At 32.0% G+C, this 6513-nt stretch overlaps 1 long non-coding RNA gene across 4 annotated transcripts; it reads left to right on the top strand.

Moving 5' to 3' along the window:
• The first annotated feature begins 3556 nt into the window (after nucleotides 1-3556).
• Nucleotides 3557-6225, top strand: LOC122605083. Of its 4 annotated transcripts, none has more exons than XR_006324542.1 (3): nucleotides 3557-3903; nucleotides 5280-5364; nucleotides 5530-6225. It is a non-coding gene; the product is annotated as an uncharacterized LOC122605083 (long non-coding RNA). The 4 variants fall into 4 exon arrangements; XR_006324539.1 differs by having other exon boundaries at nucleotides 5527-6225; XR_006324541.1 differs by having other exon boundaries at nucleotides 5508-6225.
• Nucleotides 6226-6513: the final 288 nt, after the last annotated feature.

The raw sequence follows: 6513 nt of genomic DNA, 5'->3' as shown, positions 1-6513 counted from the left end.
CTTCAACGACCTTAACATGAAAAATTACTCTTAACACCATCTCGGGCATCGATCGCTAATTTATTTATGTATTGTGTTGTCATTTCGTTTTAGATTGTAGTTTCATGTTTTATTTTGTTGTGTTAGTTTAAATTGTATTAGTTATTCATTAAATAAAAGTTTAAGTTATTAATTAAATAAAAATAAATAGAAAATAAGTAAGATTGAAAAGGATGGAGAGGGGTGAGGAGAGGTAGAGAGATATTCCATACAATTAGGGAGCGGACAGGTATCCCTTCACCTTAACGTTCCATTCTTGAGTTTAAAAGGTAAAAAAAGATAGGACAAGAATAGATTCGATAAGAAAAGAAAATATATATATATATATGAATAAAAGCATTCTTGAGTTTAAAGCAAATTAAAAAGAAAAGAAAAGAAAATGGAGAGTTAAAGGTATTCTTGAGTTAAAAGGAACAGATAAGAAAAGATAAAAAAAATTATAACTTTACATATATAACCTTATTGTTATTAAAGATCATATATAACTTTAAGGGGTATATTAGTAAATTTCTGATTTTTCCTTTCAAATCCTTCAAAAAAATGGCTAGAAAAAGTTTGTATCAAAAAATACCCACTTTTCCTATCTTTCACTTCTTTTCTTTTAATAAAAAACTCAAGAATGTAAAAACAAAATTTTTCTCACCCTTTTTTTTCCCTTATTCCTTCAAAAGAAAACTAAAAAATTGAGTGTAAATGAATACGATTTTTTAAATGTCTAAATCTAAATATATGCATTTAGTTTTGATCATTTAGTAATTTTTCCAAATAAAAACAATTTAAGTAGTACAAGAGTTTTGGACACCATGTTTCTCAGAGAAGGTAGACTCGAATTGCTCTCTTGTATATTATTTATCTCTTAATATTTTTGTTGAAAAATGTAAAGGGTCGAGTTGGTTGATTAGCTGATTTGAAGTTCTGGGCTGGTTTGAAACAATTGTAAAGGGTTAGGCTATTGGGTTGGCTTGAAATTGATTCATTTTGGCTGGTGGGTTAGGCTGGTTTGAAATTTCTTTTTTCCTTTTTTTTTTTAATTTAGGTTTTCAATGACGTATTTTTGTAATTTAATTTTTTAACAATCTTTTTTTAAAAAAGCAATTAAAATTCTTTTCACGAAATTAACTATATGTACTTACTAGGATAATTTTATTAGCAAGTCGGTTATTCTTTATATTTGTAGAGTATTGTGTTTTTGCTCAGAAAGAAAAGAAAGAATAAACTCTAGATGTTCAACTTTGGAGGCCTTCACCTACTATGCATTTTAATCAACAAACATGTTGTAAATGTGATGTTGTAGATAGAGCTGTAAACGAACCGAACAAACACGAACGGGAGCTTATTCATATTCGTTCGTTTAACTTAACGAAAGGTTCACGAACGGATAAACGAACATAATGTTGTGTTCACGAACAAATGAACGAACATAATGGTTTGTTCATGTTCGTTCATTAGTGTTCATGAACGAATGTTCACGAACACAAACGAACGAACAACAATGAACGAACACAAACGAACAAACATAAACGAACACAAATGAACAAACATATAACTAGTAATATATACAAACATATAACTAGAAGTATTTACAAACATATAGTTAGAAATATTAGACTTCATATTCAAGGTTACAATATATTTTATCGTCTAAAAGATTTACGAAACTTTCCTACTTATGATAAGAAGATACTTCATTTATCAAATCAAACAAGATATTTATATCCTCTCATTTCCAGAAAAAAAGTGTTAAAAGCTACAACTTTGAACCCATTAACAGAGTTATATTAGTAAAAAATTAGATATTAATGTTAATATTAATATTAATATATATAGCAAAATGAAATGTTCATGAACATAAACGAACAGATGTTCACGAACATGGTTCACGAACATATTATCGAACGTTCACGAACACAAATGAACGAACGGAGGTTGCGTTTATGTTCGTTCGTTTAACTAAACGAATGAATTTTTGTGTTCATGTTCGTTCGTTTAACTAAACGAATGAACACGAACGAACTTCCCGCCGAACGGTTTATGAACTGTTTATGAATTGTTCAGTTCGTTAACAGCCCTAGTTGTAGACGACACTTTGTCAACTTTGCATAGTAAAGGTTGGTCATGAAATTCAACTATAAATAGATGCATGGCAAGAGTTTTAATATGCAACTCCATCAACTTTCAATCAAGACTCAAAAAAGAGCGGATCACATTTTACGTAAACAAAAACATCAACTTTTTTATGGAGTATTACTTTCATTTGTAGTACTACCTTTTATATATCAAAATTTTTAGTCCTCCAAATTTTATTCAATCAAGTTTCATTAAGTTTTAAGTATTTCTCATCATATTTTCAACAATAATAATATATAATTTTAATAACTTGATTTATTTAAGGGGATAATTTACTTTTTTAATATCATATAACTTCCGTGAAGCCTTCACATTCAAAGGGGTCAGGGAAGGAGGTGTGTAGGGGTACGGGTGACATGGCCCAGCCACACCCCATGACATACTAACGAGGACATAGTAGTGCATTTTGATGTTAATTGAACAATTTGGTAGTATATTATACAGAATTAGCCCCCCGATCTCATGTATTCATTTTTCTATGTTTTTTGGTGGTCCCAAATATGAGTAGTTTACAATGGAGTGGTTACTGTCGAAGTAATTTTCATGGTCAGCTGGTCTTCATATGGCACTTCGGTGACTTTGGTCAGAAAACAAATATTGGATTGTAGTGCTCTTTTAAACAATTATTTATGTATGTCATCTTTCGCTCCAACCTTTGATTGCTATAAGTTTAAAGAGCATTTGCCCAGCCAAAACCAATGCGAAGAATACAAGAGTTCCAATGGATCTAAAGCTTTGTTCGACTCTCCAAAATTATAACTCAAACATCTAAATTTGCAAGCTCAGAAACAAGGCATTTATAAAGTCTATTATGTATGAGTATTATTGACTAAACTAACAACAAGGATGTATGATAATCTTAAGTTGCAAGTGTTAGGCCCTTTATATTCTTGTCAGGCGTTAAGATTTTAATACTAGTTGTAGCTCGAGAGACCCAATAACTGCCATTAAATTTGGTCACCTACAACCAATAATCCTGGTTGCGTTACTGGAAGGGGCTGTTATATAATCACGTTCTAAAACTGAAGAAGAAGTTTGTGAGGGTAACAACATTAGTAAATTTATTTAAATAATCATTTTTAAACTTTTTGGCTTAATGTTTTGTTTTGATTCTATTATTAGTGGTTTTTCTATTACATTTTTGTAATTTCTGGTTTTACATTGTCGTATTTTTAGATATTTTTTTAACTATTGATTTATTTTACCTTTTTAAGAATTTTTTTATATACCTGTGTTATATTTAATTTTTTAAATAATTTTTTAGGATTGGGTAAAAAATAAAAAATAATCGAACAAACTTGAAATCCGACCCGAGAACATGAAACCAAGATAAAACTGCGTATAAATGTCCCGCCAACGGCCAATCCGTCACAAATCCGAGCTTCTTCTTTTTCTTTTTTCTTTTTTTATAATTAATAACGTGAACATTAAACTGCGTCTAAATGTCTAATCACATATGGAGCTCCACGACCCAAACAATTTCAATTTCATTTTAGAGATCAGAACCCCAATTCCTAAAATCAAAACCCTAAAAACTGATAATATATACACCGTTAAAATTAAACACAGAAACAGATGTCAGACAACATTCCTTCTGAAATTCAAGTGGAAATCGTTAAAAGGCTTCCTGTTGGTTGTATTCAGATCGGTATCGAAAGCATGGAAATCAATGATCGACAACCCTCTCTTTATTGCCACTTACACCAACGTGCGCCAGCAACATCGGCTTCTTATAAGGTATGAAGTTTCCAACACTTTTGAATCAAAATTTGTTTCCATTATGGACGGTGACACTCTCTATCAACACACTTAAGAAACTAGTATTTATTGCTATGTTTATGTGATATTTCCGTAGAAAGTGGTATGTATATAAGGAAACAGTGACCCTAGGATTGTATTAATCAATGATGTTGCACATCCTTACCCCGCTATGGTATTTACGTTAAGCTCCTGGGTTTGGAGGGTTCCACGTCGTAATCTGCCTCCTAGCTCTATCTATTCGTCATTCTCGCCGCCAGTAGCTACAGATAATCATCGGTGTATTTATTGGAAAGCTTTTGAGAGGGGTATTTATCTAGTTGTTGCTTTTGATATGGTGAGTGAAGTCTTTAGTGAAATACATCTCCCTCATAGTGTATCAAGATTTCTCCATCTCTAGGATAATGGATAAAGGATTCTCTTGCTCTACTTGAATACTAAGAAACCAATTTATGGTGTATGGATGATGGTGTTTCAAAACCGTTCACAAAGCTATTCACCATCAACGGTTCAACACACAGGATGCACCGTTAGAAACTAAGGTAATAGGATTTACGATGATGACCATTTTGCTTTTAAAAAACGTGATCATATTTTTCTATAGTATGCCTTGTTACACCATTATACTCTTTTGTTAGTATTTTTCTATCTTATTTTTCTTTTACAACAGTAGAGGCTCATCATTTGTTTTTAGTTTTCCATCATCAAAATTGACGTGAATAGATGTATGGAAACTGTCATTACATATTGGTGACAGCAGCAAGGGTGGATTTGATTTGTATGTCAATTCATGTATTAAAAATATTCCCATTTTGTGAAAGTTTGCACGAGTGTTGTATTTGGTTTTGTAGCAACTACTCTTATAATTCAAAGGGGGGATTAGGTTCATGTTTTGTGATACAAAAAAGCTTGTATAAAGTTTCTGGAATTTTTCTTCTTATCTTACAAGGAAATCACATATAATATTATTCTAATACACAATTGAAAAACTGGTTGCAATCATCCTTATTTAACATATAGTTTTGTTTACATCTGTATATATTAGGGAAGGGTTACAACTGCAGGTATAATCTCCCCGTAAGTTCAGAAATTATTGGGTAAGAAGATGAGTAGTTGGAATTATAAGTTTATCATTTTGAGATAAAGGTCGTCAAAGTTTATTATCATGATACTGATAAATGAACAATTATTGTAATAACTTTTTCATATATGATGTGTTAGATGGAATCGGGTGCATAAGTCCAAATCAAAATTTTCCAACCCTACCCCTCTCAAAACTATTTTATTGATCATCGCTTCCCCTGATCTTCCACTGCCTTCTCCTTCACATCTGAACCTTCTTCAATGCTATTCAGGTTTTGTAGATGACGCAATCCTTGTTGGCTGATCGGCTGATCAAAAGAGCCAGAAGCATTTTTATCCAATCAAGCGAGTTGTGATGTAAGTTGTCATTTATTTCATAAGGTTGTCAATTGGGTAGTAAGTTATATGACTTGGTTTAGATGATGTCACTTCTATTTGTAGTCCATGAAAGTAGCAGTTAAATCTTTCACAGTATTGTTTCATTCTTCATTGATGAACAGTTCTTTTGAGCTTTATTAGCAGGCAAAATAAAGTAAAATCTCCATTACACATTTTTGCGAGAATGGGCAGAAACTTCCAAGTGATTTGTAAATGGTGTGATTTGATGTTATCTCCACTACATATGGTTGGGTTTTCAATTGTGATGTTGAGGTGTGTAGGCTCAGTTATGAAAGAGGTGCAAGTCGTTGTCCTAAATAATAAGGTTGGTTGAACTGGTATATGTATTTTGTGCTAGGGTCCAGCACTTGCGGCAATAGGTGATTCCGTGAACAAGTGGCAAAGAGCTCGACTCAAAAAGGAATGGTGGTTTATTTGATAATTGGTCGGTTGCAGAAACATGACAAATTAGATTTGGTGGATGAATGTGACAGGCATCTGTTTTAATGTAGGTGGTGGTCCATAAAATAAGGCTGTGGTGGTTCATAAAACAAGGCTTGTTGATTGGTACAATATATGTATTTTATAGCCCATATGATAATATTCTATCCAAGGGGCAGCAGGAAAAAGACTGCCATTTTAAAAGTTGACTCGAAAAGTCATCATGCAAGGGTCCACTTCTGTTTTGCAAACAATAGTGTATTTATCAGGGGAGAGATAAGTTTACAACAATAGTTAGACATTAACAACAATGCATGGTTGTAGAGTACTCTACAACAAAATATGTACATTTGTTATGAATAGTTAAAAGTTGTGGATATATCACTATTCTATTTGTTACGAGTATCATCTTTTGAACATGGAATAGATTAACGTTAACTAACAAACACGTTAACTCTACTAATTGTCCCAAGGTCAATAACAAGTTAACCACCAACAAGTATCAGTTTATTATTAAGATCTTGTTAATGATAGCCATATGGGTTATCATCAACGAGCATAAAGTAGTTATATATTTATCATAAAATTTACTAGGCTTTTGTTAGGATAAGGATTTCCTAAAGTTAGAATTAACTTTAGGGGTAAAGTTCAATCAATCTTGACCTTTGGATTAAAATCAAAAGTCAA

This window comes from Erigeron canadensis, chromosome 6 (assembly GCF_010389155.1).
Source record: "Erigeron canadensis isolate Cc75 chromosome 6, C_canadensis_v1, whole genome shotgun sequence".
NCBI lineage: Eukaryota > Viridiplantae > Streptophyta > Magnoliopsida > Asterales > Asteraceae > Erigeron > Erigeron canadensis.
Note: the sequence above shows the minus strand (reverse complement) of the source record. Positions and strands in the feature narration are given on the sequence as shown.